At 28.9% G+C, this 13,559-nt stretch overlaps 1 pseudogene; it reads left to right on the top strand.

Annotated features, from left to right (window-relative positions):
* Nucleotides 11,539-13,191, top strand: LOC104770251 (annotated as a pseudogene).

Genomic DNA, 13,559 nt, shown 5'->3' with positions numbered 1-13,559 from the left:
GCCATAGGAGATGCAGAGAAGTCTTTCACTGCTCAACCTTCAGGATCAGTGGCTGCGGCAGCGGCGGAAGGCGCATGCAGATAGGTGGGTTTTCTGGTGAGTGTTTTGGTGGTTAACGGTAGATCTTTTTAGGATCTTAGATGGATTGCATGGAATCTGGTTGTTGAGAGGTTGTTTAGAGCCACATCCTCTCTCTAGCCTCCATGTTTTGTTTCCACCGGATCGGATCTGAAGTCAGCTTTGCCTCGGGAAAGTTTTCCGGCTGAATAGATTCGGAGTCCAAGGGCTTGGGTCCGAGTATGTCGATTTGCTAGGTCGGGGAGTCGATGTTCATTGGGTGGCGGAGAGTCGGAGGATTGATCTATTTCGAAAGCCTTTTGGTGGGTTTGAATCGCCGTTGGTGATGGTTGTGCGACAGGATTCGAAAACTCCGGTCAAAGAACTGGATCTGGCGTCGAAGTCACAAAGCACGACTTATTTTTGTCAGTGCTAGTAGGTCTGATCCTCTGTCTCCGTTTAACCGTCCGGAACCAACCTTGTTTCTCTGTTTCAGTTCGCCGGAAAGTTTTTTTCTGGTTTGTAACTGTTGTCGGACTGTAATTTCAGGCCTAAGTCCATTGGATCGGTCCATTAATAATTTAAAAAAAAAAAAAAAAATTTCTTAATCATAATAATAGTTTCCATTGTGTGCAGTTTTTTCATTTTCTTAGATCCAAAAATATGTGTTAAAACTTGGAAAAATAATATATATGGACTTATAACTTTTTTTCAACAAATAAAAAATATAACAAAAGAGATTCAATTCTTAATTGATTGGAAAACCTTTTTACAAAAACTACGGAATAAGAATCGTTTACAGATAGATGCTAATATACCGATTCAGATATGTAACTTGTACTTCCAAAACAAATCGAGGAAATAACTACTGCATGTGATTTTGGTCGAGACTACTTGAGAGATTCATTGTCGGCAAGGCAAATAACTCATTAAAAAACACGTGAGTTTTGCTGGATTTCACATTTTCAAATCTTCGTAAAAGAGAAAATTATTAAAATGTATTTTATCGGCTCCAAAGTTCTAAAGATGCTACTGTAGGTTAATATAAATATGTTAAAATTATGCCAGTGGATACGTTTTTCTAAATGTGGGACAAAATGAACAATCAAATTTGGTTTTAGAGTTTTTTAACAATTCTACCAAATTTAAAAACATTTCTCATTGATTCTACCATATTACCTAATTGTTTTCTGAATCTAGCACAAACACAAATTAAAAAGACTATAATAACCTTTCTTTTGTTTCTTTCATTAATCTTTTAAAAAATAATTTTTTGTATTTTGTTTTTCTTGTCAAGTCTTTTTGACTTTTGTCAGACCAAACTTTTTGATTTGCAGACCGAACAAAACTCCATTTTTCTTCTTCCACTCTACATTTCTCCAAATTCAGCAAATGACACACAAAAACCTTTTTCTCTCTCAATTTCTTTCAACTTTTTTTTTTCTTTTCCAAGAATCCAACCCAAAAATTTAAATTGAAAATGTTTCTATGGAAAAAAACAACGATTCAAACTATAAAGGCTCCATCCACTGTTTTTTTTTTTGACTTTTGCTATCAACATTACTATGAACAACATTTTTGGTAAACAATAAATTAATTGTCCACAATATAGTTTATTGTCCTTTCAATATCAAACCATCATATGTCTAGACACACTTGTCTACCAATATACATTTCCACTACGTATATGTATGTTACTTGGGACAGTAAGTGTATATCAACAGTTTTTGTTGTTCTCTAACCTTTCTTTTGGTTTTTAAATTCAATATTTGTAGACAAGTTAACGGATTTTATCGTCCACTCATCATATACAAGTGTGGACAACTTTGGTGACAATATTGTTGTGTAGACAACTACTAACATGTCAACAATATATGACAGTCACAATTTGTCCATTTCAAGCTAACATTGAAATTCAGTGGACAATCAATTAGTTGTCCACAATATAGTATATTGTCCGTCATGATCAGACCATGATATATTTTAATTTATTTTATTTTAATTTGTAAATCATTTAACAATTATTACCTACCAATTCTTTCTTTTATCCACAATAAATACCAACAAAGTCATAGTACAATGTTGTCCCATATTGCTTTTGTTGGACCACGTGATACTAAACACACAACACAGAGGGTCATTTTCGTCTTTCTATCATGTCCTTATGGTAGATCAGAAAAGTTGTTTACAAATGTGGTAAAACTAGAAAGATTCTAAACGAATGTAGCAGATCTGACAAAATTCCCTTGGTTTTATATATAACCAATGAAAAATGAACAATCATAACGATTACTCTCACTAGCACAGTAAATACAGTTTAGATTACCAACTCTAGCAGTAAATAGTTACATATTATTTGTATATATCCTGTTTTAAAATTTTTTGCTTCCTAACACTGATTACACCCTGTAAAATTGCTAGATTCATTCTCTCTATCTTAATTAATGAGTAATCTCCACCTAGCATTGATTACCTGATTATATCTGTGTAATTTGATTGTAACCCGTCGAATCCAATTATTTATCACTTAATTTTGTGTCTACCGATTATTTTTGGAATCAAATTTAAAAATCAAATATATTTTTTGTTATTTAGACATTGAAGTTAAGAATTTGTGATGTTTTACAATAACTAATGTAAAAACTTTTAATGAAAATCATAAAATTTTATTGTAAAATTACGTTTCTATGTGTTTATCGTAATTTTAAAGACAATGCTATAGTTTTCTGTATTATTTGATGTTTTTTTATTTTAACATAAATAAAATTATACATATATTTAATATTATATATTTTATTTTATTATTAATTTAATAAAATAATTTAATATTAATCTCCGATTAATTCCTATTTAATCTACAATTTTCTTACTAAATGCTAAGTCTACTCTAACCATTCAACTAGCGCCTAACGATTTACAAAATAATAGTATACAATGTAAATGTGTTGGACCGAGAGAACATATTTTAATACTTTTTTTCTTAATCAAATATAAGTAACTCATCTCAAAACTCAACGTTGCTGATTACATTTGTTTTTAGCTAAAGCTGGATGTTGGGATACAAACAATATCCCACATCTAAAGATTATAAAATAAGTTTCTAATATATAAGCCAAGACCAACTTCAAACCTACTTAGTATGAGGTTTTTTGGGAAGAAGCCCAATAAGAAATTCGTGTGGGCTTTGCCACCTGGGTCCAAAGCGGACAATATCATATTAATAGGAGAGTTGGCTTGGGCTTGAAAAAGCCCAACAATTGGTATCAGAGCCTAGGTCGAAAAGTGGACCTAGGGGAGTGGGTGTGGGCTCTGTGTTTGGTGTGGGAGGATCTCTCAAAAAGATGACATGATTAAGGGTGCCTCAAGAATACTTCAGGAATAAAAGGGGGTACTGGAGCTTAGGTACCTGGGTTTCGCTGAAGGAGAGGCCAAAGTATCGTGGTACATAGTTTGAGTGGAGGTTTGTTGGGATACAAACAATGTCCCACATCTGAAGATTATAAAATAAATTTCTAATATATAAGCCAAGACCAACTCCAATTAGTAGGAGGCCTTTTGGGAAGGAGCCCAATAAAAAATCCGTGAGGGCTTTGCCACCTAGATCCAAAGCGGACAATATCATACTAACTAGAGAGGTACCCGCGCTTAAAGCGCGATAATAAAATTTTAATAACAACTGTTTTTTAACTTCATGATATGTTACTTTCTGATTTAATATGTAATAATTGACATATTTAAATATAATGTTTTATCTTTTGAAAAAGTTTAAAATGTTTTATTGGATTATCAAGAATTTTTGTATTTGCATATATACAATAAGGTTTATCGTAAATTTTATCCTTTGCCAGTATGATTTTTACAAATAAAGGTATACAACAATTATTTGAGTTGTCGTATATGTATATTTTCTATTAAATATGTGTAACTGACCAAACTATATTAATTATGATCTTTAGATTTAATTGGACGTCTGGTGCTTGTTGAAAGCTCTAGATACCTTTCGGCTAACAACGTGCACACTGAACTTTTTTCGAAATTGAAAACGAAGAGTAAGTTTTCCTATTATGAAACTTTCTTACATATTTATCGTCTTAAATTTACCAAATTTCAAAACTTTGAAGATATACATGATTATTCCGTCATTCATTAATGTATAATTTATTAATCTATTATAGAATAAATTAGAACTTTATCAGAAACCTTTATAAATAAATATTTTCATAAATCCAAGCTTTATTAAAAATAAAGATTATATTATACAAAAGTCATAAATTAAATAATTCTATTGTTAATAAATTAAATAAGCTTTAATGTTACAATTAAAAAAGTTAGATTAAATTAAAGAAACAAATATTATAGAAATATTGTAGGGTGAAGGAGGGCGTGAATGGGACGAAGATGTGTACGAGGGTGTAAGAAATATTGTATTCCCTTTGATCTTGGATTCCACATCATGTCAAATGGATGATTTTGAAATTTTAGCATAGCGTTTTCTTTGGCTTGAGGAGCTTGTGTATTGAATATAATCCAATCTGAGAATTTAGTTGTTGTAGTCGTTGAAGGAATCATAACATCATCCACATGACCGTCCTCATTGTAGTATTCTTTAGGTTTAACCTGTTCAATTTTTTTTAAAAGAAAGTAATAATTAAAACATGGAATTATTATCAACTCTCATATAACATGATTATTTAAATAATCTAAATGAAATTTAAGCTAAAGATAAAAATTAAACAATTTCGTTTCTATATTCTCAAAAATATACAGGGCTATTAACGATCATAGTTTTCCTGCAAATATGGCAGTCCAAGTGAAACCAAATTATAAAAAAGAAATTATAAAGATTAGAAATAATTTAACACGTTAATCATTCCGATTATATAAAATAATACTTGATATTAATTAGAAACAAATTTATTGATCGATTCATCTGGTCCTTGAAACCTATGTAAAAAAGTTATCATCTATTACATTAACAGGAAAATAAAAGAATAATAAGATCCATATGCAATATATTTCTTTAAAAATATGGAAGATAAATATAAGAATATATTATAAATATTCGTTTGAAGAATTTTTTTTTTAATGTTATTATAATTTTGAGAAAATAATAAAATAATTAAATTTATAACCTTTTTTGAAAGGTTAACCAACAACAACTAAAGGTTTATGATTATAAATTTATAACCTCATCAAAAATGTTACTATACATTTTTTGAAAGGTTAACCAACAACAACTAAAGCTTTATGATTTATGGATCTTGCTTTCCAAGAAACCACTATACGAACAAGAAAATAAAAAGAATCAGTCGATTAATTATAAAAACGGAAAATCGGAATACAAATAAAAAATTTTGAGAACATGATTAAATAATTAAACGTAAAACCTCAACCAAAAAAGCACAAGATATTATACCTTTTTGTAAGGTGAACCAACAACAACCAAAGCTTTATGATTTATTGATCTTGCTTTCCAAAGAAACCCTTATACGAACAGAAAAATAAAAAGAATCAATCGATTAATCATAAAAATAGAAAATCGAAATACAAATAAATTTTTTTGAGAACATGATTAAAGAATTAAACGTAAAACCTCAATCAAAAAAGCACAATTATACCTTTTTGTAAGGTGAACGAACAACAACCAAAGTGTTATGATTTTTGGATCTTGCTTTCCAAGAAACCACTATATGAACAGGAAAATAAATATGATTAGTCGAGAATCATAAAAAACAGCAAGATCGGAATACAAATATAAATTTGAGAACATGATGAAAGAATTATTGAAATTGATAAAACTATAAATTTAATAGAAGAGAGTTTTTTTGAGAAGATGATTAAAGAATTAAACGTAAAACCTCAACCAAAAAAGCACAATATTATACCTTTTTGTAAGGTGAACCAACAACAACCAAAGCGTTATGATTATTGGATCTTGCTTTCCAAGAAACCACTATATGAATAGGAAAATAAATAGGATCAGTCGATGAATCATAAAAAACATCAAGATCGGAATACAAATATAAATTTGAGAACATGATGAAAGAATTATTGAAATTGATAAAACTATAAATTCAAGAGAAGATAGTTTTTTTCTTTTTTTTTCTTTGTTGAGTTATGGTGAAAGCAAAAGATAGCATTATATTTATAGTTGTAAAAGACCTATTTTTTAGGGTTTCCAGTAAGGAGGTGTATTGTCGTCGGGTTCTTTTTTTCCTGTAGAAGCCCATTAATTTTTAGATTAACATCGATCTATCTATAAATAATCTAAGCCCACTAATTATCTCAAATCTGTAGAATTTGTAGTATAAAACAGAACTATATTTGTAAAAAGGATATTTTTCAGGAAATTTAGGGATTAAATTAGTAAATTCTAGTTTTGCAAATAACTTTTTATGCAATTATATTATTTCTGTTGCGATTTTTGATTTATTTTTCATGCGAAAAATACGTAAATTTACGTTCGGGGGCAAAATATTTCAACGTCAGGGACAATTTCATTAATGGTAAAACAGTAAAATTTTGCTGAAATTGAATGTGGGACGTTTTCACTTCTCATTTAATCATATATATAAAAGTAAGGTTTCACTCTCATCTTCTTCCACTACTCTCAAATCTCTTTTTTTTTTTTGTATTTTTTTTGTTATTGTTGTTGTATGGTTATAAAAATATCAAATCAAATATCATTGTAAAAGCTTAGTTTTAGAGTTTGTATGATATGTATATCTTATATATATATTTTTAATCTTTTAAAAGGTTTATCTCCATTTTCTATTTTATATTAACATCTTATAAGTCATTATTTTCATACTTTCTCACAATATTCACCACACAATAAGATCATGAAGTTGAAATGATCCATATCTAATTATCTATTATATCTATGGTTATCTCACATATTCATGTATTATTTTTAATAATTTATAAAGATGAATATAATATTTAAAGATCAATATAATTATCCATTTATAAAGTCTATTTTGTTTGTAAAGTCTATTAACTCTATTTATAAAGACTATTTTGTTTTGTGATCCAATTGATAAATCTGCAAAGATTAATATAATATATAATTTTTTTTAATGATTTTAAGTTTTTGAAAACAAAAAGAACATAATTAAACAATTGGTTTTTGTGTGTTTAATCAAAATAAAAAATGATCCAAAAAAGAAATCATATTCAGCTGGAACTTAAATATAAAAATAAATTATAATTTTAAAAATACCATTTAACTAAATTCTCTTAAGATGAAACCATTAGTATGAAATCTAGCACTATAATTTAAATTGATGAGTGAAAAACAAAAAAAAAACCAAAAAAAAATATGTTATCCTTGAGGTTTTCAAAATTATTGAGATTGAAAAATTCATATAATTTTATAAGGAAACTAATTTAGTTTGTCATTTCAAAAGTAATATTTTTTTATTTTGAAATATTATGTGTAGGTGTTGAGTTTATATCAACAAACAACCAAATCAAGTGAATTTTAATTCGGCCACTTGGTATTTCTTTTATTTTAGGTTATAAAAAATTAAAAATATTTATTTATAATTAAAGGCATGTAACTCTATTTAACTCAAATGTAACTCCTATCCAATAATTGTACATTAATTCATTCCTCCTACTAACTTCTTTATCTTTCAAGAGAAAATATTTTTGGTTAAATTTTNTTTATTTATTTTGGTTGGCTAAACTTATATTCATATTTTAGTTGGCTAAATTAATATATTTCTCATGTAAAATTATTGTTTATAATATATTTCTCATTTCAAAGTTTAAAGCAATATATCGTATATATAAAGGTAAGGTTTTGGTCTCTCCTTATTGGTTGATTTTCATTTAATGTTTTCTAATTTTTTTGATTGTTTTATTTGCTTTTTAATTGCTTTAAACAATATTTAAGACCCAATAAACACAAAACATTTAACTCACACATTAAAATAAAATTATAACTGAAAATAAAATAAATTATGCATTAATCATATTCTACCACTCAATTTTATTCAAACACAATAAATTACTATTGTAACTTCATAATTCTAAATGTAACTTCCATCATTTCTTATCATATAAATAAGCATTCTCTCAATCTCTCATTCTCTCATATTGACATTCTTTTCTTATCTCATTTTCACGTTCTTTCATTCTCTTCTACAATACCTCAAATCATTTTTCGTTTTTTTTTTATTTCTTATTTTTGTTGTGTGGGTTGTAAAAAACAAATAAAATATCATTGTAAATTTTTAATGCTAAATTTTAATTTTAGAGACTACAGGATATATATTTTACATTGTTCTTATTTTAAAAGATTCATCTCCATTATCTAATTTGGATTATTATCTTATAAGTAATCATTCTCTCCTGCTCTCCCACCAATATCAAATGTTGTTATATCTCATATGTGTTGTAAGAGTTTGATTATATATTTTAATTTAGAAAGTATTATAAATATATATATATATATATATATATATTTTTTTACATTGTTCTATTTTTTATAGATTCATCTCCATTACCATCTTATAGTAATCATTCTCTCCTCCTCTCCCACCAATATCAAATGTTGTTATATCTCATATGTGTTGTAACTTGTAAGAGTTTGATTCTATATTTTAATTTAGAAAGTATTATATATATTTAACATTGTTTTCAATTTTTATTTTATTTATATAAAAATAAAATATTTCTTTTATATTTCTTGCCTTTCTAATCTATTCATATTTATTTTTTAAATTTGCATTGTTAAATTTAAATTCACATATGTTGGTTTTAACAAAACAAATCAACTTTATTTGAGAATTAGATGTTCCTATTCATTTTTAAACGATCAATGTGTAACATAATATATATATATATAAGCATTTTGTCTTGCAATCACAAGTTCTAATTTCATTGCTTAACTCCATGGTTAAATTATAATATATGTTGTCCTATTTGTAGAAACAATAACATACTTATTTAATATATTTAAAAGAGCAGATAATTAATCGAAATAAACATTTCTCCAAATTTTATAATTCAATCAATGTGAGTGTACTTCTTACTTTGAAAAACCTTTACATTGAAGTTCATAAAATCATATAAGAAAACTAAAATACTATGTCACTTCAAATTTGGAAGGAAACACTTGGTATTCCTTTAAAAAAAAAGTCAAGACATATATGAAAATTTAATAATATTAGACTCACTTTAAAGGCATAAAAGGTCATTTAACTCAAAAATAACTTTTATCCAATAATTCCATACATTCCTCCCACAAATAAAATATATATATATATATATATGTTTAATATTATGTTTAAATATTACAGAATTTTTTAGTTAGCTAAATTATAGTCACATATATACAATATATATACATAAGAATCTATATTACTTATTAACACCATAATTTGATCCATTATTTGCTTAACTCAAAATTGGTTTCAAAACCAACTACAGAAAAACAGAAACGATCTTATTGATATTAGACCAAAACATGGGCATACAAACATAATCACTTACACGGAAGATAATTACTTTTAAAAAATAACTTATTATTGCAACATCAACGTATGAAGGGTTTACATAAGCAGTTAATTAGAAATCTAAAATACAATAAATGTATTGGGAACAATATCAGTCAATGAGGGCATCTCCAACAAGCCCTTATCCCCTCAAATTTTGAAGTTTTTGACAATCCAACAAGTCTTCAAATCTTCAAATTTTGAGGTTTTGAATAGTGAAACCTCAAATTTGAGGTTTCACTATTCAGAACCTCAAAAGTACTTTTTATTTTCAGTTTAGTCCCTATATTTATGTCTTTTATAATTTATTGTATAAAATTTAATTAAGAAACTTAAGCACACTAAAATAAATTTTATAAACAAAAAAAAATATGTAATATTAAAAACCAAGTTTACAAAATAAAATATAATATTATAACAAAGTTACAAAACATATACATTAAACAAGATTCTCACAAAATAAAAATACATTAAACAAACTTAACACAAATTAAAGCAAAATACACATAAATTACTTGAACACACATATATTACAAGTTGTACCAAAATACTAGTAATTAGGTAAATCGGATCCTGAACCTCCCAAATCACGTTACTGGAAGAAAGAAGACTTGCATGATATAATGACAGCATGCATTATAATGCATAACATGATAATTGAAGATGAACGTGATATCAACGCACTGATGAGAGATGAAAGATCAGCACCAGAAGTAATGGTTGAAATGACAGTAAATGAAAATACTCGATTTCAACAATTTTTAGCTCATAATATATAAATAAAAAATAAAGAGGCTCATTTATCACTTCAAAATGCTTTGATGGATCACATCTGGGAGCATTACGGAAATAATGCTTGATTAATTTGCTATTTCATATGTAACTTTGTAAAATATATGTTTCTGTGTGTTTTATTATTATATATGTAATTTATATTATCATGTAACTTTTATTATGTAATATTGTGTGTTGTATAATAAAATAAATAATATTTTTGGATTGTATAATAAATAAAATGTATGTTATATATTTATTTATGAGTTTTTATCATTATTAGTGAATTTTGTAAATATTAAGGACTATATTGCAAATTAATTAGTTTTTAAGGATTTTTTTGAGGATTGATTGTTGGAGCAAACAACCTTCAAATCTTCATTTTGAGGATTTGCTCCCTTCAGAATGAGGAGAACTAATGGAGATGCCCTGATAAGACTGGATCCTTTAAAGCAAGAAATAACATCCTCATAATTCATAAAAAATAAACGCCACAATTGTACACATCTAAACGAAATGGTATAAACATATAGTGTATTAATACAAGTGACCGCGAAACTCATATATGCCTAATTAAAACGAAATAATACAAAAAAAGAAAACGAAAAAGACTAAAAAACAAGAAAGTGTCAACTATACCACAACCCATGCATTGCGCGGGAAAACACCTAATATAATAGATAGGAGAGTTAGTTTGGGCTTGGATTTGATAATAAAAGAAAATTGTAATCAAACAAAACAGTTCTAGGAAATATTTCCCCCATACACGCATCGAGTAAAAATTGACGCCCAAGTGTGATTTTTCAATATATTATTAATTATGGTTAATTTGGAGAACGTTATATTTGGTAAAAAATCTCTTAATAATTGTAGTGTACACTATATCTTTCCTGTTTTATAAAAAATAGACATTTTATAAGAATATTTTTTTATAAAAATATATAGTTGCAAACTTACATTCCTAGTTTTATTCCTGTTAATTAGAATTAATTCTCCCACTAATATATAGTTTATGTACTTGAAATTTTTATATTAAAATGAGACCACGTGGGAAGATGCTTCTCTGAGTACCAAAAACTTGCCGGAAATGATAAAATTTTAATTGCAAAAAGAAACGAAGAAGTCATTCTATAAAATTTTAGTAATTCACATCACAGGCACATCCCCCAAGGCCCCAAGTTACAAATCTCAAAAAAAAAATATAATGGCTCCTCGTGTAACCTTCCTTCTTCTCTCGCTTGTTCTTCTCTACCTCACAAACGCATCACACTCGTTCGAAAAGTTTCAATCATTTCTACACACTATTAGAAAAGACAATATTGCCACAAACAGGGCCGTGCCTATGGGTTAGGAAAAAGGCATTTGCCTCAGGTCCCCAAAGGTTTTTTTGTGTGTTTTTTAACTCTCAATTATGGAAAATATGGTGTATCATCATGGTTTTGAAACTCTTTTTATTTCCTAAACAACCCATATATGACTCCACTGAATATATTTATTTATAAAAATATACAAAAAGGAAAACAAAACTTTAAATTGTGAAAGACAGAGTAAGGTCGTAAAACCAAATTAGAAAAATTAAGAAAAGTTGATGAAAGAGTTTATTGAAAAAGAAAGAAGAACGATTATGTTTCAGGGTTTTTAGATTTTTTTTTTTTTTTTTTTTAAAATTTCTGTAGTTTTGAATTTTTGATATTTATTTTATTTTAATTTTGAATTTTAATATTTATTTATTTTCATAAAATATATTAAAATAACTTTTAATGTTAAACTCGCTTTAAGCCCTGATAAACTTGGGCATGGCACTGGCCACAAATATCTACTCCATCCCTCTGTCAATCGGCTCGATTGGCCAGGAAGTCGTCCTTGACCTCAACGGAGTAGGCCGTCATTGCAAAACTGCGCCACAGTCGCCAAATCCTCCTCCTTCCACCCCATCAGGTGCGGCTCCACGAGATGCACCTACGCAAACCCGAACTTCTCCTGTCCCAAGAACACCACCACTAAGACGAAGACCCCATGTCGCTCCTCCGACAATTCCCGGCTCTTCCGAGATACCGTTCCGTTATATTACTCATATAATGGAGTACACATTATGGACAGTGAAAAGAGCTCCGCGCTGACTTTAACCTGCACTGATGGTGCTCCTGTCAAAGAAACCATCGGTCTCGCGAACACCCACTTGTCCATTCCCTCGCAGCTCATTTCTATGTACCAGCTTGCTCCGAAAATGGCTCTTTGTTTGCCTTCCAACAAGAAATCACACTCTTATCCTGGTGGCCTGTGGATCGGCAAAGGGGAATATTACTATCTGCCTTACATGAAAGATGTTTCTACGATCTTTGCCTCCACACCATTGATCGGTAATGCCAAGCCCAGTGAGTACTTAATCGATGTGAAGTCCATCCAAGTCGGTGGAAAGAACGTTTCAATACTCCATGGAGCCACAAAGATCTGCACTTTGGCTCCTTACACCGTATTGCAAACTTCCATCTACAAGGCTTTTCTCACAGCCTTCTCCGGAAACGCCAAGATGGCTAAAGCTCCAGCCGTGAAGCCTTTTGGAGCGTGCTTCCGCTCCAATGGAAGACGTGGAGCGCCCGTTATCGACCTGGTGCTGAGCGGAGGGGCTAAGTGGAGGATCTATGTGACTAATTCCCTGGTGAAGGTGAATAAAAACGTGTATTGTTTAGGGTTTGTGGACGGAGGTGTGAATCCTAAGAACTCAATAGTGATCGGAGGATATCAGATGGAGGATAATTTGGTGGAGTTCGATCTCAAAGCTTCCAAATTTTCTTTCTCTTCGTCTCTTTTGGTTCACAACACTTCTTGTTCGGTGGAAAGGTTATCACCTTTCTAATGCACGTAATCGATTATGGATGGTATGAAGCCATGCCATTTTCTTTGCAATAAATGTCGACATAATAAATTAAGGGGGGTGTATTCAACTTGACATTTTAAGTAATTTGTGTGAAATTTACAAATTCTATGTTATTCAATCATGGATTTTAAAAAGTCTATTAAAATTCACTGTTATTGAACTGATGATTTAAAAATCTACTTTAAAATCCACTATTATTCAAAACAGTTTTGTGGATTAGGATTTTAATAATTTTTAGGATTCTGGAGGATTTTGGAGGATTTGTTTAGTTAAAAATACAGAAATCCAAATCTCATGGTTTTAGGTGGGATTTGAAAGAATTTTACAGAAAATCATATGAACTTCCC

Source organism: Camelina sativa, chromosome 20 (assembly GCF_000633955.1).
Source record: "Camelina sativa cultivar DH55 chromosome 20, Cs, whole genome shotgun sequence".
Lineage (NCBI taxonomy): Eukaryota > Viridiplantae > Streptophyta > Magnoliopsida > Brassicales > Brassicaceae > Camelina > Camelina sativa.
Note: the sequence above shows the minus strand (reverse complement) of the source record. Positions and strands in the feature narration are given on the sequence as shown.